General features: G+C 34.6%; 1 protein-coding gene and 1 pseudogene across 1 annotated transcript in view; one reads left to right on the top strand and one right to left on the bottom strand.

Moving 5' to 3' along the window:
* The window catches only part of LOC125835132 (DExH-box ATP-dependent RNA helicase DExH11), a 130,419-nt gene that overhangs the window by 5,679 nt on the left and 100,599 nt on the right, over positions 1–24,141 (top strand). The window lies entirely within an intron of this gene.
* Positions 7,493–23,792, bottom strand: LOC125835085 (anthranilate synthase alpha subunit 1, chloroplastic-like; annotated as a pseudogene).

Here is a 24,141-nt window from a genome sequence, read left to right as displayed (position 1 = left end):
TCCCTCAACATTCAATAGAATACCACTCAAAAACACAATCCAATCATGTTCCACAACCCACAATAATTCCAACAACAACAACAAACAACTTTAACAACATAACCAAACCTTTCTTAATGAGTAAAAGGGGCTAGGTGTGTGGGGGAAAGGATCACCCACCACTAAAAGCTCACATACCTTGATAGGGATCACCCCCGACGAAAATCCACGATGATCTCCTTGCTTGATCTCATCTTCTTCTCTTCTTCTCTTCTTCTTCTCTTCTTCTTCTCTCAAAACCCTCACTCTCATTTCTTTTTAAAATGGTAAAACTGATCAAAATGATCAGCCTAACACATTTATATAACCAAAATAAAAGGCTAGGGAAAAGACCAAAATGCCCTTAATGATTCCCGGACGGATTTCCTTGTCAACTGCCCAACTTTCAAAGGCCCTAACTCGCTCATACGAACTCGGAATTGAGCAAACTCGGCGGCGTTGGAAAGATCGTTCCGAGGGCTATGCAACCATAAATGGAAATACTTCTAACTCGTCATGAGCTAGAAGTTACGACTGATCAAAGTTGGCCAAAAACTCACCTTTTCCATACATAGCCAAAATTTTCCAGATTTTCGAATCCTTTCAAAAAAATGAAAATTTCCAATTCTAAGCCTCTTCAATTATTTCACATTGCCGGATGTTACACATTTGACCCCTAAACTACGTCGTTTAGACCCTAAATAATGAGGTTTTAGTCAGTTTAAGCCCATAAACATAACTAGAACTTACCTAAGTTAAATTATTAATCAAACGTAGAAAAAATTAGAGCGTAAGAGAAGAAAACTGGTCAAGAACCCTCGTTCAAGAACACAACAAGATTCCATCAGGTCCAACCCCGAAATCAAAAGATTTCTCCGTGGAATTTGTCACCAGGTATGTGGGATTTCAGTAGTGGGTTCCTTTCGCCCATTGGGTCCCTAGAATTCAGTGAGATTCTTGATTCCTTATTATTAACTAAACATAGGTTTCTAGAACTTTAGCAGATTATCATGAATTAGTTATTTACATATTCCAAATCAGATTATCATATTATTACTTCGTTTCTCGCATGAATTTCAAAACCCTAGCTATGTATTTCTGTAGTTCTTGAATTACACATGCTAGGTCAGATATTTCAGTATTTCAGATATACTTGCCTCAGTCTTGAATGTGTTATTATCAGTATATTAATATAAATTCTCAGCTTGCATGTCAGTTTTGAGCTACTAGTAGATTACAGAAATTCAGTCATAATGTGTTAATCATTTAATCTATTGGGAGTAGCATAATACCGAGTTGGACTAGGGTTAGTCACCCATATAGTCCCAGAACTACGAGCTACGTAGGTTGTAAGTCCCCTCTGTGGGCATCATTTTAGTGATCACACCAACATGCCTCTACACCTTTGGCCGGGTGTATTGGGTCATCTCGATGGGGCGTATACGTTGGACTCCACATTTTGCTCATGTGGTTTTATTATCGCTTATTAGTAGCTCTCATAGTTCAGTCAGACTCCATTGCATTGACCACATTTCAATATAATCAGTATTCAACATCAGCATATCTAAATTTGTTCATTGCATTCTGTTAGCCCAGTATTCAGTATCTATATCATGTTCAGATTATACTCTTGCTTCATTGCTTGTTCAATTATATGTTTATTTCAGCTTTACTATATCCTGCATGCTCAGTACCTTTCAAGTACTGACGCATACTTTGCGTTATATCTTCTTGTGATGTATGTTTAGATTCTCAGCATCTAGATCACGCTTAGATTGGTCCCCAGTTCAGCAACATCAGTAGTGAGTCCTCATTCTTCGAGGACAATAGTCATGTTATCTTTTAGTTTTTATTGTTTTAGTTTCAGTTTTTCTAGACTTAGCTGGGGCATGTCCCAACACTTCTAGTCAGTTAGAGGCTATTTTCAGACATAATTAGATTCAACTTAGTATTTGAGTTTGATATTCCTTTTGTATTAAACTCTCCGCTTTGATATTCAGTTTTAGTATATGGGTATCCCCCATCATTTCAGATTCACTTATTATTAGCTTCCACATCAATTTTATTTCTCAGTTTATCTTTAGTATACTCATGGTTATGCCAACAAAGTTAGCTTGGGGTCACTTGTGATCCTAGGTCCCGTGTCCGCGTCTCGGGGTAGCTTTGGGAGTGATAAACTTGGTATATGAGCACTAGGTTTAAGTTTCCTAGGATGTCTGAAAAGCCGTACTAGGTAGAGTCATTTTCATGGGTGTGTAGTGCGCACCACATCTAATGAGAGGGAGGCTACAAAATGTATTAGAAAAATCTTCATTTTCTTGTTACTCTTATCGTGCATAAGGTATGATCTAATTCCATTCTAACTTGATGTTCTATATTTCAGTGATCATGCCTCCTTGTAGAGCTAACGCTAGGAATGTGAATGCCAGGAATGCAAACGTAGCCCCTCCAGCCCCAGATCATGAAGTTTAGAATGCAGAGTTTCGGAACGTCATTCAGATGTTGGCTCAGAGCGTTGCCAACCAGAACAATCAGCGGGTTCCAGTTCCGGAAGACGCAAATGTTGGGTCAGCTGCAGCTAGAGTGCGATATTTTGTTAGGATAAATCCGCCAGAGTTCTTAAGATCGCAGATTGGTGAGGATCCCCAGAATTTCATTGATGAGGTTAAGAAAATCTTTGAAGTGATGCAGGTAACTGGGAATGATCGGGTTGAGTTAACATTTTACCAACTTAAGGATGTGGCTCATATCTGGTATACTCAGTGGAAAGAGAACATGGGTACAGATGCAACTCATATCACTTGGGTTTGCTTTAGTGAGACCTTCCTGGATAGGTTTTTCCCAAAAGAGCTAAGGGAGGCGAAAGCTCAGGAATTTATGAACTTAAGGCAATGTAGCATGACAGTCCAAGAGTATGGGCTAAAGTTTATCCAACTTTCCAAGTATGCTCCTCACATGGTCGCTGATTCCAGGGATCTGATGAATAAGTTCCTATATGGAGTGTCAAACTTGGTGAAGACAGAGTGTAGAAATGCTATGTTGCTGGAAAATATGAGCATCTCTAGGCTCATGACTCATGCTCAGTAGGTTGAGAGTGATAAGCTTAGGGAACAGGCTAAGGAGAACAAGAAGGCTAGGACTGGGAATTATGACTATTCTTGACAGAAATCGGGTGGTGGAAATCGCTCGCAGGGTCAACAAAAATTTTCAGCTCCAGCACCTTCATCAGCTAGTGTTCCGTCCTCCAAGTTCAGACAAGATCAGAAAGGTAGGGCATCAGGCTTTAAATCTCAGGGAAGTGTTTCAAGAACCAAAACCTACCCAACTTTCCCTAAGTGTGGTAAGAACCACCCGGGAGAGTGCCTTGTAGGAAATGAAATATGCTTTGGGTGTGGTCAGTCTGGTCACAGATTGATGGTTAGTCCTTCTAAACAGGGTCCAGAAGGAAATGGTAAAGCTCAGTCCATAACTTCAGCGGCCTCAACAAGTCGCTCGACTCAAAAGGGTAACTCATCTGGTACAGGTGGTGGTCAGCACCAAAATAGGCTCTATGCTCTCCAGGCTCGCCAGGATCAGGAGGATTCTCCTGATGTAGTCACTAGTACGTCACAAGTCTTTGATCTCGATGCTTATGCTTTGTTAGATCCAGTGGCTACTCTTTCCTTTGTAACTCCCTATATAGCAGTTAAATTTGATGTTAGTCCAAAAACTCTCTTAGAACCTTTCTCTGTCTCTACTACAGTTGGTGACCCAGTTATAGCTAGACAAGTTGCCCTGTCACAGTCTCTCAGAAAGTCACCTCAGCAGATCTTGTCGAGTTAAAAATGGTAGACTTCGATATCATTCGAGGCATGGATTGGTTACATTCTTGTTATGCCTCACTCGATTGTAGAACTAGGATTGTTAGTTTTCAGTTTCTAGACGAACCAATCTTAGAATGGAAGGGTAGTAGCTTAGCGCCTATGGGTCGATTCATTTCTTACCTTAAGGCAAGAAATATGATTTCTAAGTGTTATCTCTATCATCTAGTTCGGGTTAAGGATTCAAGCTTCGAGACCCCAACTCTTGAGTCAATTCCAGGGGTTAATGAGTTTCCAGAAGTGTTTCTACAAGATCTTCCCAGAGTTCCTCCCGAAAGGGAAATCAACTTTGGAATTGATCTCCTTCCAGATACCCAGCCTATTTCTATTCCTCCTTACAGAATGGCTCCAGCTGAGCTTAAAGAATTGAAAGAGCAGTTGAAAGACCTTCTAGATAAGGGCTTCATCAAATCTAGTATTTTGCGATGGGGTGCACCAATGTTGTTTGTGAAAAAGAAAGATGGTTCTCTCAGGATGTGCATTGACTATAGGCAGTTGAACAAAGTCACAATCAAGAATAAGTACCATATCCCCATGATTAATGACTTGTTTGACCAACTTTAGGGTGCTAGTCATTTCCCAAAGATAGACCTCAGATCGGGTTATCATCAGCTCCAAGTCAAAGATAGTGACATTCTGAAGACGGCATTCAGAACTCAGTATGGTCATTATGAATTTGTAGTTATGTCATTTGGACTAACCAATGCTCTTGCAGCTTTCATGGATTTGATGAACAGGGTGTTTAAGTAGTACTTGGACTTGTTTGTTATCATCTTTATTGATGATATCCTCATTTACTCTAGGAATAGGGAAGAACATGCGAGTCATTTGAGGGTTGTCCTGCAAACTCTCAAAGATCACCAGTTATTTGCTAAATTTACCAAGTGCAAGTTATGGTTACAATCAGTTGCTTTCCTTGGGCATATCGTATCTAGCGAAGGGATCCGAGTGGATTCCCAGAAAATAGAAGCAGTGAAACAATGGCCTAGACCTACCTCTCCTACAGGTATTAGAATTTTCTTGGGTTTGGCTGGTTATTACAGAAGGTTCGTGGAAGGATTTTCATCCATAGCCTCTCCGTTGACTAAGTTGACTCAGAAAAAAGGTCAAGTTTCAGTGGTCAGATAATTGTGAGAAGAGCTTCGCAGAACTGAAAACTAGGTTGACTACATATCCTGTTTTGACTCTACTAGAGGGTTCAGACGGTTATGTGATTTATTGTGATGCATCCAGAGTCAGCCGAGGTTGTGTGTTGATGTAGCGAGGTAAGGTTATAGTTTATGCTTCCAGACAACTTAAGGTGCATGAGAAGAACTATCTGACTCATGACCTCGAGCTTGCAACAGTGGTGTTTGCACTCAAGATTTGGAGGTACTACTTGTATGGTGTTCATGTAGATGTATTCACTGACCATAAGAGCCTTCAATATGTGTTCACCCAGAAAGAGTTGAATCTTCGCCAGAGAAAATGTCTTGAGTTTCTCAAGGTTTATAACATGAGTGTGCATTACCATCCTGGTAAGGCAAATGTAGTAGCAGATGCCCTTAGCAGACTATTTATGGGTAGTGTAGCACATGCTGAGGAAGAAAGAAAAGAACTAGCAAAGGATGTTCACAGGCTTGCTCGTTTAGGAGTTCTTCTTATGAACATATCAGATGGTGGTGTGACAGTTCAAAATGGATCAGAATCTTCATTGGTAGTGGAGGTTAAGGAAAAGCAAGACAGTGATCCGATATTGGTTGAACTCAAAGGTGCAGTCCATCAACAGAGAGTTGAGGTATTCTCCCAAGGGGGAGATGGTGTGCTTCGCTATTATGTGTTCCTAATGTGGGAGAGTTGAGTCAACAGATTCTTGCAGATGCCCATAACTCTAGGTATTCTATTCATCCAGGCGCCACTAAGATGTACCGTGATCTGCTGGAAGTCTTTTGGTGGAATGGCATGAAAACGGATATAGTAGATTTTGTGGCTAAGTGCCCCAATTGTCAGCAAGTGAAGGTAGAACATTAGAAACCAGGGGGTATTACTCAAGAGATCGACATTCCTACTTGGAAGTGGGAAGTGATCAACATGGATTTCATCACAGGTTTACCTCGTACTCGCAGACAACATGACTCCATTTGGGTGATAGTTGACCGAGTCACTAAGTCTTCTCGCATTTTGGCGGTCAGGACTACAGATTCGGTAGAGGACTACGCTAAGCTTTACATTAATGAGGTAGTCAAGTTGCATGGGGTTTCTTTTACTATCATCTCAGATAGAGGTCCTCAGTTTACCTCTTATTTCTGTAAATCATTTCAGAAAGGTCTTGGTACTCAGATTAATCTTAGCACAACATTTCATCCACAGACGGATGGTCAGGCAGACCGTACCATTCAAACCTTAGAGGATATGTTGAGAGCTTGTGTGATCGACTTCAAGGGTAGTTGGGATGATCACCTTCCTCTTATAGAGTTCGCCTACAATAATAGCTACTATTCTAGCATTCAGATAGCCCCTTTATGAGGCATTGTATGGGAGTAGGTGTAGATCTCATGTTGGTTGGTTTGAAGTAGGTGAAGCAGCCTTGATAGGGCCAAACTTAGTCCTTTATGCGATGGAGAAAGTGCAACTCATTAGAGATAGACTTAAGACAGCCCAGAGTCGCCAGAAGTCTTATACAGATGTAAGGAGAAGGAAACTAGAGTTCTAAGTTGATGATTGGGTTTTCTTGAAAGTGTCACATTTGAAAGGGGTGATGAGATTTGGCAAGAAAGAGAAGCTCAGTCCTATATATGTAGGCCCTTACAAGAATCTGAAAAGGATTAGTAAAGTGGCTTATGAGTTAGAGTTACCAGCAGAATTAACAGCAGTGCATCAAGTCTTTCACATTTCACTATTGAAGAAGTGTGTGGGTGACCCAGCATCCGTAGTGCAATTAGAGAGTGTGGCCGTGAAAGATAGTCTTTTGTATGAGAATGTACCAGTTGAGATTCTTGAACGTCAGGTTAGAAGATTGAAAAACAAAGAAGTCGCTTCAGTCAAGGTTTGGTGGAGGAGTCAGTCTGTAGAGGGAGCTACTTGGGAAACAGAAGCAGCCATGAAGTCCAAGTATCCTCACCTCTTTCCTTCCGATTCCACTCAAACTTGAGGTATTAGTTCATCTTCAGTTTTTCAGTTATTCATGCGTAAAATCAGTCTTAGTATCATGTTCCTTCAGTTTGTACTTGCATTTTCAGCGTATTTTGCATGAATTGGAACTTAGTTCAGTTAGGAATCAGCTTCCAGTGTTTAGTGGTAGGGTTGCAACTCATCCCCTCCATTTCAGCTAGTTTAGTCTTCATTCGAGGATGAATGTTTCCAAAGGGGAGATAATGTAACACCCCGTATCCGAAGCAAACCAAATTGCATATTTCAGAAGCTACAAGTGCCACCTACGGGAACCACCTACGAACCGTAGGGTGATCATGGTCCGTGCTGGTGGTCCGTGGTTCACACCTGTAGCCTCTCCCAGAACTCTGCCCGAAAAATTCGGCTAAGGGTCAACCCACGGTCAAGACCTACGGACTGTAGAATAACCCACGGTCCGTCCTGCAAGTCCGTGGTTTGCACCCGCGACCCTCCTCCCAGAAACCTCAGATAAATCGGCTAAGTGTTGACCCATGGCCGTGGTCCACGTCACCTTAAAATGAAATGCCTCCAAATCCACCACTGTAAGGCCCTCTTCGACACACTTCTAATTGATCGATCAACTCCATCGCCTTAACCTGGACAAAGAACAGGACTATAAATAATTCCATAGTGTACAAATTTTTAGCAGCATGTTAAATCTAGAAATGAATAAAACTTCGACTTTGGTCCCTATAGTATTAAGACAAATAGATTAGCTTGTTTGGTTATAGAATAAGTTATCATGGGATCTGTAACATTTCCATCAACAATGAATGACCAACGAATTTAAAGTCGCGAGTGTAACCTTTGGTGCTCCACAGATGGTCCCAACAGGCAATGCAGCCCGCAGTGCATCAAAACATGTTAAATGATCAAGCAACTCTCCCGACACCTGTGGCAGAAAAAATTCCATGCTTGTAAAAATTGTCTAGACATATCAAGTAGTAGGAAGTCAGATTTTGCATCACATGAAACAACCAAAGATCAACATTCACAGAACCAGGTTTTGATACCTATAGCAAGAAAAATGTTGAAATTTCGGTAACTCATCGTATTTTTCAAGGTCATGTCAAAACATATTCATCAAGAACACAAGAAAGATGCTTACACTGTGATAAATCAGAGATAACAACTTACAAAAAAATTATAGTTTAAAGCTCTTGGTGATGCAGGAATGCAAGAAGGGTTAGTATTAAACCTTTCTTATATCTTTTCGTCCTTAATCGACTAGCATGATGTGCTCCGCACATTGTTTCTCATCTTTTAACATCTGCATTTCCAACATCAGATCCTCATCAGGTGCCCTCCATCTTCTACTTGTCCCAGCTAATGGTAGATTAGCAATTCTTCTCTGTCAATGGAACAAATGAACATTACAAACTCTCAAAAAACTAATTAAATGTGTGAAACAGAGAAAAAGGGATAAGAACAAGATCATCCCTCTCACTTTCTTCACACGCGTCAAAGTTTCTGGACTCAATGCAACTAGAGTACAGCCTTTGGCCTAATATAGAAAAGATAGCATAGTAACTTCACTGAAGCACAGGTAATATCAGACATTTACTCACACTGAAAACACAAAGAACGAACGACTTACTTGTATGTAAGTCATGTATGGGCTTGGATTCACAATTCTTAATGCTCTATAGACTTCAAATGGATCAACAAATGTTCTTCTCTCAAAACGTTGACTTAAAACAATTTGATGTATGTCTCCTAAAGCAATGTGTTCCTTTGCCTGTAAGATGGCATTCTTGTACTCCTCACGTGTCATGTTTCCGTGGTTAACGAAGTTTCAAATTCATGTATACAGAAATCCACAGAACCGGGAGATAACCTTGGACTAAAAAATAAAAATTCAAAATGTAAATAGTGTTTCTCAGTTGCTTGTTTTTATGCAGAAAAGGAAAACGAAAAAGGACTTACGACTCGATTCCTTGTACTCTAGACATTAAAATTTCCAAGTGTTTCTTCCCATCAAGATAAGCCTCAGAAAGAAAGGAATATTGATCCAACCGCACCCAGTGAATCATATGCGCTTTTTGCAGGAACAAGAAGTTTATAATAAAGGGAAATCAAAGCATGAGTTCATTCATAATGTTAAATTGATTGTGTTTAAATTATTTCCTAGGTTGAGAAAATTGCTAATCATACTTTTTCTTCAACTATAGCCTTATAAGTTGTGCGGACTCATCAGTTTTGGTATCTTAGGAATTCTCCAAAAATACACTACTTTGGAGAATCCAACACTCACCTGTTGACAATTTTTGAAGAGTCCGAGCAACATAGACAATAACACAAGTATTTATCCTGTTCTTATATATATGCACCAAGTGTAAATCAAGAACAAACAACCATAACAGGTAAACTTTGAAAAGGCCAGACATATAAGAACTAATAAATAGAGAGACTACTCGTAAGTGGAAAATTCGACAAACATACCTTCTCTACATGATCAAATACAATGACATCCTCATAAAGTCCTAACTGAATATCTGCAAGGTTCCGGTCATCCTCTGCAGCCCTTAGGAATGGTAACTTTTTGTTCTCTACATACCGAACTGTGTCATATGAGAAGTAACCAAACCATCAACCTGTTTGAAGTGATATTAATGACAGTAAACTTGTGATTTAATTAAGAGAATGCAGAGTGAAGTGATCATGCCAGCAAATCATGTGCATGGAGCTCAAGCTGTAGTAGCCTTCCCAAATACAACAACAACATACCCTAAACTTCTGAATTCTGATGCAAACTACATCTATGACTAGATTGTACGAGATGGAACCGATCAGATTGACTAAATAATATGGAAGCTCCCAACAGAAAATGCAGTTCATTTAAAAAAAAATTATTGGAGTTGGTTGAGAATTGGAGAGTTGATATATAATAACTAATACTAGATAACATACATATTACTTTAATTCTCAACTACTTCAACACATGTGGAAATATTTATGACTCTCATGACACTTATGTATTCAGATGAACACCATCGCGGGGCCTTATATCCACCCTTGAATATATAAGTGTATGTTTTCCAGAGAAATCTAGTTGTTAATTGAGAGCGGAGCCCTATATTTATTCCTTGTAGCAAGCTATAGTGGGAAACTAATTAAATAGGTTGCTCATACATTAGTGAAAACAGAATCCTCACCACAAAAGGTATCAGGTAGTTCATCATCAATAAGTCTGGGCTTCCATCTGTTGATAATACTTGCTGGAATTGTCATCGGATCTTCAACCATCTTCTGAGTCAATTTTCCAGCATGGTGGTCCAATATAGTCACATTGTGTTCCTTAACTACAATTTCCATGGATGGTTGAGCTCCCACCACGCTGTATCGACCCTGAGAGAAACAACTATAACTTTTACCTAGTATGATCAACCACAATATACCCAGTGGAATCCCATGGAATCTGGGGAGGTAGAGACGTTGTTTCCGATAAATATCTATTTATTATCAAATCAATCAAAAAGCTAAGTAGAATTTTTTTAAGAAAAACTTACAACTCATACAGAAAACTTGGAGCTTCACGATCCTCTTCTTTCACCAAACATCGGTTTGCCAACACCGGAGTCAGATGATCAGAAAAAATGGTTCTGTGAAGCGGAATCAAGTTTCCACTTTTAGAAACTTCAATGAGCCTCTCCTCATCCATAACTGAACAAAAGGAAAAAATAATTTATTTATTTATTTTACTCACACATATATCGTACATATCATACTACTTGACATTTATTGTTTTTTTTTTCCTGATAGACACTTAGCTCAATAAAAAAACAATCCAAAGTAGTATAGAGTATGAAATAACGAAAACAATCCAAACAACCAAATTACGTCACATAAATTGAAATGAACTGAGTAGATAGGTACGGCAAGATATATATATATATATATATATATATATATATATCATGACGAAGAGATGAAGAGTTCAGAGAGGAGCAATGGAGAAGAGCAGAAGTTGAACTCCGGCTAGAAATGAGAGAGACCGGCAGAACATTCCGATGACATATAGGTAACTTTGACTACATTAGTATCATTGATGTAACTTATTAATTTATGGGCTAACCCATCGGTGGCCCCTTAAAATTGGCACCAAATTTCACTTAGACACCTTAACTGAGTTTTATTCATTTTAGACACTTTATGTAGAGTTCCGTTGTGTCATTTGGACATTTTTTAACTATCACCCAAAAATATAAAGTGTGTGTTAAACACTCGCCGATGACGTGTCAAAATGACAAATTAAACAAAGACACATGTCACATATATAAAAAATAATTCTAAACTAATGACTTTTAAGTAAAAAGAAAAATAACCACTAATTTGATGACATGTGGCATTTCAAACTCAAATACTCCCTCCGTCCCATTTTATATGATGTACTTTGATTTGGCACAAACTTTAAGAAAAATGGAAAGACTCTACAATGTTCCGAAAATACCCTTGTTAATAAGTCTAATTTGTTAAATAAAAAAAATAATACTATAGCTGACTTTGAATAGAAAAGTTTATGACTTTTCTCTCTCTCATAAGTTAATGTCACATCAGTCATTAATATAAATCCAAAAGAGTCCAATTCATGAAGGGTAAAATAGGGATAATGTCATTAAATACTTACCAAATAAGGAAATGTGTCATTCTTTTTGGGACTGACCAAAAAGGAAAGTGAGTCATATAAATTGGGACAGAGGGAGTAATAAATATTTTTTAAAAAAGAAATTCATCACTTCTAATTTTCATCAAGAAACTCACCCTTGTCTTCTTCACCCAACCAACCCAGGCGTCTTCTCCACTCCACCCATCCCAACCCCAACCGTTCCTCCACCCCCACTAGATTGTCCATCCTCTTTACCCTCACCCACCCCAACCTCAACCCTTTTTTCACTCTATCGTCATTTCAAGAAACATTTTTAAAAGAATTTAATAACATTGAAAAGATTAATTTATAAAAGCATAATTTTTTTCTCTTCTTTACTTCTAAAAAGAATCAATTATAACTAACAATGGAAGAATTGTTTTTGTTTTTACATTTCTCGTATGTGCAGAGGATTCAAATATGTGAACAAGAAATAGAGTAATTATTTCGTGGCACTGAAATTTAATTGTTGGATCTAAAGAAAAAGAATGAGAAGAAGATGATGGTTGTGGTGATTTTCAGATTTGTAAAATTAAAAATTGCTTCGATTTTAATAAGATTAATGGCGATAATACAGCGGCGGTGGGTTGATGGTGTGTGGTGGATGAGATAATCACAAAGAAAGAGGGAAGAAGATGAACAGTGTTTTAAAAATAATTTTTTGGTAAAAAAAAACCTTTCACGCGCTGACTTTGAGTGTATTACTCACCATGCCATGTCAGCGAAAAGTGTCAAAATGACACAACGAGATCCAACATAAGGGGTTTAAAATGAACATAGCCTAGTTGAGGTGTGTCTAAGTGAAACTTTGTGCCAACTTTAGGGGGCCACTGATGGGTTAGGCCTTAATTTATAGTAAAATCTCACTAAATTAATGGTGGACCATAAAATATTATTATTTTGAGATTCAATGAATGAAGGTTAATTTTGACTACATTAGTATCATCGATGTAACTTATTAATTTACTTTCTATATATGTCCACTCATTAATGAAAGTCAATTTGACTAATTTTCAATGTTAAATTAGATTACATTAATTCAAATTTTTAAACAAAAATAATTTAGATATTCAAAAACTATACGAAAAGTACTATAAATTCCAATATTTTTGCATATCAATATGATGAAAAAATACATCGTCAAAAGTTAGTCAAAGTTATTATCTTTTGACTTCAGAAAAGAAAATTATGACAATTAAAAGTAGACGGAAGTAGTATCATATTTATTGAATGCACATAAAGATAAAATTATTTATTATATATCAAGTATAATGAATACATCAAAATTATTGTATCTTACTAATTATATTTATTGAATTAATATAAAAATATATTCATTATACATAAAATACATTGTATGTGTATGATTCATTGTAATATATTTTTTTTGTTAAATGATTCATTGTAAAATAAATTCAAGAATTCGATAATTCATTAGAAAATTAAATTCATTATACAAAATGTTCATTGTTTCTTAGAGCCCGTTTGGATTGACTTAAAAAAAGTAGTTTTTATGTGAAAAATTAAAAGATAAACTTAAATGACTTTTAAGTCAAAAAATAAAAAAGTAGGGGGAGACCTACTTTGGTTTTTGACTTATTTTAAGTCATTTAAACATATTTTAACTTATTTGGCTTTTGACAATATTTATTGTTGTAAAAACTTCTAAGGGCAATTGAGATAATGTCATTGCATCCAAAATCGCCAAAGACTTTAGCAACATTTATATAGAGTGTTGTATGCAATGACATTAACTCAATTGTCGTTATAAGTTTTTATAACAATAAATATTGTTGCTAAAAGTAATCTATAACCACTAAGGCTTGCACTTAATGAAGATCTTAATCTTAATCATTCAGATCTTAGATATTAAGTGTGTTCGACTCTAAAAGTAACGAAAACGATCCAAACAATTAAACTATGTAACATAAATTGAGACGAACTGAGTAGTTAGGAAGAACAAGAGATATATACCACGACGAAGAGATGAAGATTTGAGAGAGCAGCAATGGAGACGAGAATAAGTTGAACTCTGGCTAGAATGAGGGAGAACGGCTGAACATTTCGATGAGAGATAGGTAACAACTGCATTTTATGGTGTTCAAAATTGAAATGAAAGATTTGTGATAGTGACTGTGAAAATGGATCACTTATTTATACTCTAAAAAAAACATTTATAGTAAAATCTCACGAAATTAATGGTGGACCATAAAATATTACTCTCTCCGTCCCATTTTATATGAGGTACTTTGATTTGTCACAAACTTTAAGAAAAATGGAAAGACTCTACAATGTTTCGAAAATACCCTTATTAATAATTAGTGTAAAGATAGAAAGAATATGATAAAGTGGTGAAAAGAAAGAAATGGTTATGACAAAGTATTGAAAAAAGTGTTTAAAGTACTGTTGACCGTCAGAAAAAGAGAAAAGTATTTGTACTTTACTGCATTTCAATAACTTTTTCTTTAAATTAAAAGAGTGCAATTGTTGAAATAATGATATTCAAGAAGGGTAAAATAGGGATAATGTCATTAAATATTTACCAAATAAGTAAATGTGTCATTCTTTTTTGGACTGACCAAAAAGGAAAGTGAGTCACATAAATTGGGACAGAGGGAGTAATATTTTGAGAGATTCAGTGAATGAAGGTTTATTTTGACTACATTAGAATCATTAATGTAGCTTATTAATTTATATATTATATATGTCCACTTTTAATTGTCATATTGGACTTTTCAAAAGTCAATTTGACTAATTTTCAAAGTTAAATTTGATTACATTAATTCGATATTTTAAATAAAAAAATTTAGATATTAAAAAATTATACGAAAAGTATTATAAATTCTAATTTTTTGCATATCAATATGATGAAAAAATACATCGTAAAATGTTAGTCAAAGTTATTATCGTTTGACTTCAAAAAGAAACTATGACAATTAAAAGTGTACGGAGGTAGTTGAATATTTATTGAATTCACATAAAAAAAATTATTTATTATATATAAAGTACCATGAATACATCAAAATAATTGTATCTTACTAATTACATTTACTGAATTCATACAAAAATATATTTATTATACATAAAGTACAATGTATGCATATGATTCATTCTAATATATATTTTTTTGTTAAATAGATCATTGTAAAATAAATTCAATAATTCATTATACAAAATGTTCATTGTTTCTTAATAATCAAATTATTATCATTATATTTTTACTAAAAACATTCAATATATGATGGTAAGAATAAACTATATAAGCAACATAGGAAATTTCTTGAAACCGATACCACCAAAATCAACCATATATTTATATAAGGGTCTTCTAAAAATATATTATCTTATTATTTTATAGAAATGAGTGATTTTTTCATTGACCCAAATCGGGCCGTTGGAAAATGTTGTCTTAGAAAGATTATTAATTTATCGAGTATTAAATTAGTGAGGTTTTACTGAACTTCTACTTTCTATTTGTTTGGCCATCCATAATGATCCAAGTGTCTCAGTTTATGCGGCAACTTCGGGTTTATTTAATTTATTTTTTATTCTTAGTATTAATTACTTATTTTCTAAATAATATTTTAAGATTTATTAAAAATCAATTAATAGGGATAATATTGAAAATGGATCACTTATTTATACTCTAATAAAAACATTTACAGTAAAATCTCACAAAATTAATGGTGGACCGTAAAATAATATTTTGAGAGATTCAGTGAATGAAGGTTAATTTTGACTACATTAGAATCATTAAAGTAACCTATTAATTTATATACTATATCTGTCAGCTTTTAAATTATCATATTGCTCTTTTTAAAAGTCAATTTAATTAATTTTCACAGTTAAATTAGATTACATTAATTTGATATTTAAAAAAAATAGGTATTCAAAAATTATTTGAAAAGTATTATAATTTCCAACTTTTTGCATATCAATAAGATGAAAAAATACATCATAAAATGTTAGTCAGAGTTATCATCGTTTGACTTCAAAAAAAAAATTATGACAATTAAAAATGGACAGAGGTAGTATCATATTTGTTGAATTCACATAAAAATTAGAGAAAGTCAACCCTTGTACAAACCAATGAACTCTCTCTGCCTCATTGGGAACAATAGTAATAGCATGCCTAAAATGCTCACAAAATCGGGCCTCATGGCCTTATACTCAGTCACAGACAAATTGCCCTATCTCAAGTTCTCAAACCTCTGTTGACTCCACTCTCCAAGGAATGAAGTGGTCCTGGGAAGCACTGGAAAACACAACTCACTCTACTAGAAGAGATCCAACTAGTCTAGATCTCCAAAAAGTCCTCCACTGCTCACTGGTGCGTTCGCGTAGTTAAAGTGCAATAAAATGAACATCACGAGCATCCATCATACCAACTTCCTCAAGCATCTCATGGCACAAATTCAAGAACTCATGAGTATCATCGCTCTTACCACCTTGAAACTCTGGTGGTTTAATCTTCTGAAACCTCTCATAACACTACTACTCAGATATCGCCAGAATAATCTTACGAGCAAATTGAACACCTATAACCGGTGTCGAAACCACTGGTAATTGACCTATCTGATCCTGAATACCCCAAGTCTGTTGCTGCTAACCTGGAGTCTGCGCTCCTAATTCAGCTTGAAAACCATGTGGTGTACCTATCGCACCACCATAAGAAAGGTTCTCTAGCGCACCAAGTATCCTTAACAAAGTCTCCTGAAACAAGTGAGCTCCAAACCTGTGAGGAACCTGGTGCTAAGCAACGTCAATATGTGGCTCAACTGAAGTCTCTGTAGCTCTGCCTCTAGCTGGTGCCGCTTCATGGGCACGACCTCTAGCCACTGCAATTCCACGAGCATGGTCTCTAGCTCTAGCCCAACCACTACCCCTAGTTGAGGTCTCAAGAACTGCTCCCCTACCTCTGGAAACAGAAGCTCTAGTCCACGACATCTGCCAAAACAACATGCAACAACTAAGCACTAGCAAAGGAAACCATGCACGATAAGAAAGAATGAACAAAAGAAAGCTTTCTAACAGTCTTCATAGCCTCTCAAAGATAAGAATAGACGTATACATATCCTTGAGTCTCTACTTAGACTTGACTTGTACACACATGAGACCTATGAACCTAACTTTGATACCATTTGTCGCAACCCATAAATGGACATGATGACACTTGTCTATTCCCAGAAAGACAAGTCAGCCTCAACCAAATGAAATGAAAGAAAACCAGAAAGATAAAGCAAGGACAAGATAAAGAAGCAGAAGGTGAGTATCAACAACACGGTCCCCAACAAGCAACCTAACAAACCAAGCAACTAGCTAGAAATCAAATACTCATTTTTGTTCCAACCAAACCTCCTCAAACTACAACCTGCATAGAAATTAGTCCAACCTAACAATTCTACAATAAACAGGTCACAAGATTCAAAATTCACTATCCAAAAGCCACAAGTCAAGAACCAACACGCATCAAGTAGTTAAATCACAAGTATCAAGTCCTTCAATCGCATTAAACAATAGGTTGATCATAAACATCAAAATGCATCAAAACAAGAGAATCAATTCTCGCCAGAACCATTTTCCATCGGCTCTATATCAATCTTTAGTCGAAAATGACCTCGGGTTTATATCAATCACTAGCCAAAAATGACTTCGGGTTTATATCAGTCACTAGCTAGAAATGACCTCGAGTGTATTTCAATCACTAGATTAAAATAACTTCGTCTTTATATCAATCACTAACCAGAAATGACCCCGACATACAAGTTCTTGTCAGAAATGACCTCAGCATCACAAGCTCTTGCTGGAAATGACCTCAGCATCACAAGTTATCACATGTTTCATCACGGTGGCCAAAAATCAATTTCCACCACGCGGAAGAGACAACGATTCAAGCAGTTTAAATCAATTCAAGTCCACTTTTATGCATTCAAGCAATTCACCAACCAATCAAATAGGGAACAAAACAAGGCAATTCACGATTTATCATTTTCATCAAGAATCATTTTCATTTTTTCCATTGTTTTACTAGTTAACAATGATCAAGTGGAGCAATAAACCCTTCACCTCAATCCTAATTACTCCCCAACTCACATACAATGAAGGGAAGTAAACAATTCTACTAGAATACAAAATTTAAGAGATCACTTGTGTTAAAGCAATTAATTAATCAATCTAAATCTTGAGTTTTCCCCTTCCGAATCACTTCCAAAGCAACACATTCTACAACAATCAAGTATTCTCAGTTACTTTTTGAGAAAAACAATATGCATATCAATTACTTAGAAATATGGGTTAATCAACTCAAAACTCAATTTCAAAAAGGAGGTTTGAATCCTAAAACTAATACTTGAAAAATGATATTTAAGGCCTTAGGAACTCATTAGTGAAAACCATTTCGAAAAAAAGAAAAAAGAAATTCAAAATCTTCATTTTAGTTAAGCGGATATCGCAAAAGCGGCCTCCGATTCACCTAAGCGAACCCTGCTGAAGTAGACTTCTTTGCAAAAGCGATGCTCCATTCACTTTCGCCAAGGTTCACTTAAGCGGACTAACCTTCGCAAAAGCGAGGTTAGCAGACACCAGAAAATTCAACCAAAATAAATCATCGAATGGACCCGTGAGATTCGTTCGGAACCCTGTACACACAATCATACATGCAAATCGATTATACTTGGCTTTCCGGACTCAATGGAACCATCAAAATATGAATCTGAGGTCTCCTTCACCCACATCCTAGAAACCACAAGAAACTAACACAATGCTTAAAAAGGATAAAACTACATCCGAACCTCTAAAAATTTAACCAAGACCTCACTTAGAAAAAAAATTATCCAACAGAATTCTCAGAATTCCGATCGAGCATCCGAACCCCGAATGTTGATTAAAGTCAACTCAAAGGCTAAATTTCCACAATTTCACAACTTAGAACCTCAAATCCTCAAAAACATTCTGAATTTGAAACCGACAAGTCTAATGGACCAATTTCCGCATTTCGGAACTAATGGAATTGACAGAATTCTATTCCGACACTCAAAACTTCAAAAGACTCTGAAAACCACTTTTAAGCAACTTAAGCCTTTCAAATTTAAAACTTACACAATCCTCAACTTTAAACTCAAAGTTTGAAACCAACTTCCAAAACTCAATTAGAAACAACTTGGGGTCAAAATAAGGAGGGGCAGAATGGTAATTTTCCAAAAATGACCAACTGGGTCATTACATACATATTTTCTTAAGCCTCTTCCAAACCTTTTCTTTTTTGGGTGTAAGAAAAATGATGAGAGATTCTTCCTTTCTATATTCCATTGTGTTGGATTTTCTTCTTTATTTAATCTTTCGTAGATTTTAATTTCTAGTTATCTATTATTATAAGTGCTTGTTGAATACTGAGGATACATTTACATCATGTGAAATATTGTTAAGGGAGTCTTATTAACAAGCCTCAAGCTTAAAACAATTCCCTACAATGTTACTGATAACGTATTTTTCATAACATTCCCATCCATAAAATATATACATATGTTAGATATAGTATTAAGAAAAAGTTCAAATAGTTAAAAATAATCAAAAGTTATAATGCGCCTAAAGCACGATCCATTTATATAGTTAATGACAATTGCCAGAGTAGTTGAGTGTATGTTTCAAGTTAATTTAATAAGTGATATGAATTCTTTCGAGCTAGCAAAAAGATTTGACTCGAGTACAATCTAAGCAACAACATAATTTACATTTAAATTTTTTACTAGTAAAACTTCACGCATTTTATATTTTATTGTATATTATTTAGGAAAATATCTCAAAGAAGCTTTACAAAATTGTTGAGATCTATGTAAACAAGTTTTTGAGATATGAATCAATATAATTTAATGGTTTCATAAATTAAAGAAAAAAATAGAATGACATTTCTAGCGGTGTACATGGACCGGGTTGGTTTGGATTTTTTAAATATCAAACCAAATCATTGATGTCAGATTTTTAAATCTATAGATCAAACCAAACGAATAAATTCAGGTTTTTCAACCTCGGAATTTTTTCGGGTTTTTTAACAACTTTAGCCTTTCAAATTCAAATCTTACCAAATTCTCAATTTTTACTCAAATCTTAAAACAAACTTTCAAAACTCAATCAAAAATTATAACTCGAGGTCAAAATCGGGAGGGGTAAAATGGTAATTTTATGAAAATTTTCAAAATGACCAACCGGGTCATTACACTATCCGCTGCCAATCCCTACGGCCAATCACTTCTATAATTTATAATGAATAAAGTATGCACATTCAGAGATATTGAAAAAATCCTAATCATTAATTTATTCATTCAAACATCTTAATCTTAATAAGAACAAATGAGGTCTTATACACTATATTTACTTAATATAGCAAAAGTTTCTGAAATTCACCATTTATTAGTGATATAACAGCTCTCTGAAATTCACCCTTTATTAGTGATATAACAGCTCCTAAAATTTGTTTTCCGTTTGATGTAATTATGCAAACTATTGTTTTGTTTGATAATTAGACCTCAAATTATGATTTTGAATTTTTTCAATTACAAAAAAAAATAAAAATAATAGGTTTTTTTAAAAAAAAAATTTAGATACAACCATAATAACTTTTTTTTAAAGTCATTACTATTAAGTTTGGTTTGACAGCTAAACAAATTATGAAAAAACAAACAATCAAATGGGAAAAATCTGAGTTTGGATAAATCTATTGATTAGTTCAAATTTAACTATACATTTTGATCCGTGCAAATTTTGTATAATAAGTTATTATTCAATCTCCTTTTAATTTGTTTTAACTCGCAGAAATTTTGTATAATAAGTTATGAAATTGAAGTTTTGTTCGGGCATGCGATATGAAATTTTTGTGTTGCATATTTTCTCATAAACATAAGAATCTCATAAGTTGTAAAACTATTAAAATAGCCCCAATTGTTTATTCAATCTTATCAAATAAAGAAAAAATTATAAAATCTCATAATAAATTATTACTCCCTCCGTCCCTTTTTAGTTGTCCACTTTAGAAATGGCACACAGATTAAGGCAACAATGATTAACACAGTGAAGTTACAATTTTACCCTTATGACAACTTTTCACTTCAAAATTACAACCACTTATTTGAATTAAAGTGAAATAAATTGGAGGGAAACAACATACACTTTTACAATTTTCAAGAAGTGTAAATAAGGGTATAATAGGAAAAAATTTGTTGTCCTTTCTTGATTTGTCAAAATGGACAACTAAATAGGGACAACTAAAAAAGGAAATATGGACAAGTAAATAGGGACGGAGGGAGTACAAAGCTATTTATTCTCCACTTAAGTAATTGTTTATTCTAACTTTAATTTAATAAAAAAATTGAACATAAATTGTAGTGTACTAGTCTTTAATATAATCCTCCCACATATTACGGACAATTTCCTCACGTTTAACTTGCATTTCTCGATCATGTGACCGAGAAAACGAACCAACATTGTTACTTTGAGCCATTTGTTGGTCAATATCATCCACAACTATGTTGACCAACCTAACTTTCATATCAATTTATTAGAGTAAATGAAGAGAAAACCTTTCACTCCATGTTCAAATAGATATAACTATAGTTCTAATAAATACAAAACGGTAGAAGTAATAAATTAAGTGTTGGAGTAAATGAACAGAACAAATTTATTACTCAACAATCGATTGGTGTGAGTTAAAGTGACTATATGTTGGTGAGAATAATAAATTTTATGTCTGTGAGAATAATAAATTTTAAAAACTAATGATGTGATTATAAATTTTATTTACATATGAAATAAATGGTTAGTAGATATAAATGTGGGGTTGTTTTAACAAACTATAAACTCATGGATCAATTTTTGTATTAAAATATCTCAAATTATGATATGGAATTCCCATATAATTCCATATCATGGTTTTTGGAGAATATGGAATCACATCTCATGATATGGAATCATGAGGGAATCAGCGTAAAATCGCATGTCCAAACGCTGATTCCATCTCACGATACCATATCGTGATATGGTATCGCATGGCCAAACACCTACTAGGTTTGGTTTGACAGCTAAACAAATTATGAAAAAACAAACAATCAAATGGGAAAAATCTGAGTTTGGATAAATCTATTGATTAGTTCAAATTTAACTATACATTTTGATCCGTGCAAATTTTGTATAATAAGTTATTATTCAATCTCCTTTTAATTTGTTTTAACTCGCACAAATTTAAAGTCCATGAGTCTTGTTTGTTTCAAAATAAATTAGACTATTTTTGGTCAAAGAGAGACAATAGTGCTATATCATTCTTTGAAGAACTTAAAATTTCTTCAATCTGAAATAAAAAGTTAGGCAGATCAATTCTCAATCAATATATGTGCTAGGGTAAACTAAATTCACTTTTACTTGAATATCTAGAAAAGAAAAATAGAATAAAGAACAACAAAACGAAAGGTAGTGATGGAAATATTAAACTTCAACTCCTAGTAATTAATTATTAATATTTATTAAGAGATTTACCCGTATTGCTACTAATAAGTGATCTGATAATGTACATATTTCCGTTTTGTTTTTAGTTGTTTAAAAACATGTACTATATATTTTTATTTTTAAAAAAATTTTAATTTCAACTTTTCGTTAATTAAATCATAAGATTATACGATATTTTGGTATACTTGACATATTACTTCTTTTATTTCAATTTATTGGCATTTTTCAAATTTTGAGATTTAAACAAGTCTATCTTGATCGTAAATTTTTCATATATTTTTTAAATATTTTGAATTGTCAATTATTTTGACTTATAGTAATTTTTACATTGTTTATAAATATATAAAATTTCATTTCAAAAAATTTGAAAACTTGATGCGCAAATTCCCGGTCAAACTTAAATAGTTTGACTCTCTGTAAACGAAAAGTATCACATAAATCGTGATAGAGAGAGTATTAATTTAAAATCACAATTCAAAAAAATTTTAGATTCAAATTTATCTATTTTTTACTTTCTTAAACTCTATATCAAATCAAAACGAAACCATCAAATTAAAATGAGTATAACTTTCCTTGAGATAAACTAGTGAGGGTGAGCAGCTTTACAAGTTCTTGTCAGATTGAAAAACAATGTGAGGGTGAGCAGCTTTATTGAAGAATGTTCTTGATATATTTGCTGAAATTGGAAGGGGGGAAATGGAGTATTATGTGAATGACTTTGGAGTATTATGTCATAGAAAACAGATTTGAAAAAGAACATTCTTCAAAGTCATTCACATAATACTCCATTTCCCCCCTTCCAATTTCAGCAAATATATCAAGAACACTCTTCAATTAAGCTGCTCACCCTCACGATCTTTTTCAATCTGACACAAGCAAACTCTTAAATCAGACCCTCATTAGTATCACAAGACTCGGGAAAAATGAAAACTAAAATAACAGCATTTATGATCTTCCCTTGACAAAAGTTGATTCAGCCAAGTCAATTGCCCTGCATATATAGACAAGCTACTTTATCTTCACATTCTTTCTGTTTCTCATCAGGATCACTATCAGCGACGATTCAAGCCTCAGATTGGAGAAGTGCAACCCATTCCTGACGTGTGTATGAATACATTGTGTCATAACGAGGTCCGTTCATGAACACCATCGTCCTTAGAGCTAATCCTATGTCCATGTCACCTGAAAATGAAATGCCTCCAAATCCACCACCGTAAGGCCCTCTCCGACCCACTTCTAGTTGATGAGGTCGATCAATTCCATCGCCTTAGCCTGGATCATACTTGAACAAAGAACAGGACTATAAGTAATTCCATAGTGTACAAATTTGTAGCAGCATGTTAAATCTAGAAATGAATGAAACTTCAACTTTGGTCCTTATAGTATTAAGACAAATGGATAAGCTCATTTGGTTGGGGAACAAGTTATCTCAGGATTTGTAACATTTCCATCAAATTAGTCATATAAATTGAGACGAACAGAGTAGTTAGGTACGGCAAGAGATATATACCATGACGGAGAGATGAAGAGTTGAGAGAGCAGCAATGGAGACGAGAATAAGTTGAACTTCGGCTAGAAATGAGGGAGAACGGCAGAACATTCCGATGAGAGATAGGTAACAACTGCATTTTATGGTGTTCAAACTTGAAGTGAAAGATTTTGTGATAGTGACTTTGAAAATGGATCACTTATTTATACTCTAAAAAAAAAAAACATTTATAGTAAAATCTCACTAAATTAATGGTGGACCATAAAATATTATTATTTTGAGATTCAGTGAATGAAGATTAATTTTGACTACATTAGAATCATTAATGTAACTTATTAATTTATATACTATATCTGTCCACTTTTAATTGTCATAATCCACTTTTCAAAAGTCAATTTGACTAATTTTCAAAGTTAAATTAGATTACATTAATTTGATATTTAAACAAAAAAATTTAAATGTTCAAAATTGTACAAAAAGTATTATAA

The sequence above is a fragment of the Solanum verrucosum genome, unplaced genomic scaffold (assembly GCF_900185275.1).
Source record: "Solanum verrucosum unplaced genomic scaffold, falcon-dt-bn FXZP01000220.1, whole genome shotgun sequence".
NCBI classification, from domain to species: domain Eukaryota; kingdom Viridiplantae; phylum Streptophyta; class Magnoliopsida; order Solanales; family Solanaceae; genus Solanum; species Solanum verrucosum.
The sequence above is the reverse complement of the archived record's forward strand: the minus strand, read 5'-3'. Positions and strand labels throughout refer to the sequence as shown.